Raw genomic sequence first — 515 nt, 5'->3', positions numbered from 1 at the left:
CCATCTTCCAGAGATGAGCAATTGATACTCAGAGTGGGTGTCTTGCCAAGGTCACACTGTAAGTTAAGACCAACAACTGAAACAAGGATTACAGACTTCTAGCCTGAGGCTAACTCCGCAGAACTACACTCAGTTTATTTGGCAATCCTTGTTCAGTACCTTCTTTCCATACAGCTGAGGCACCTGGATCCACTTACCATCCCTAACCACGAACATCTAAACAGGCATAACTTCAATAAAGCACTTTAAGCTGGTACATGGGGATGCAGGGAAGATTAATATGTGATGAATAAATGACGGTTTGCAAAGCACCTATGAGCCTCTCAAAGAAAAGGTGAAGAATAAAAGTAATAAAAGCACTATCATTACATAGAAAGGTCAGACTACAAGAGAAAAAATAATCTGGGAAGATCTCAGCATCAGAGTTATCAGTAAAGGTCCCATAACTTATCTTTTAATTAACATTAATGTGGCATTTGAAGATCTCACCTTTCAATGAGCTGATTTGGAAAAAA

At 39.0% G+C, this 515-nt stretch overlaps 1 protein-coding gene across 1 annotated transcript in view; it reads right to left on the bottom strand.

Moving 5' to 3' along the window:
- Positions 1-515, bottom strand: part of TTC4 (tetratricopeptide repeat domain 4) — a gene marked incomplete at its 3' end in the record, with an annotated part of 20,761 nt that overhangs the window by 12,160 nt on the left and 8,086 nt on the right. The gene's annotated exons all lie outside the window — the stretch shown is intronic.

The sequence above is a fragment of the Galeopterus variegatus genome, unplaced genomic scaffold, assembly GCF_000696425.1.
Source record: "Galeopterus variegatus unplaced genomic scaffold, G_variegatus-3.0.2 Scaffold2855, whole genome shotgun sequence".
Classification (NCBI taxonomy): Eukaryota; Metazoa; Chordata; class Mammalia; order Dermoptera; family Cynocephalidae; genus Galeopterus; species Galeopterus variegatus.
The sequence above is the reverse complement of the archived record's forward strand: the minus strand, read 5'-3'. Positions and strand labels throughout refer to the sequence as shown.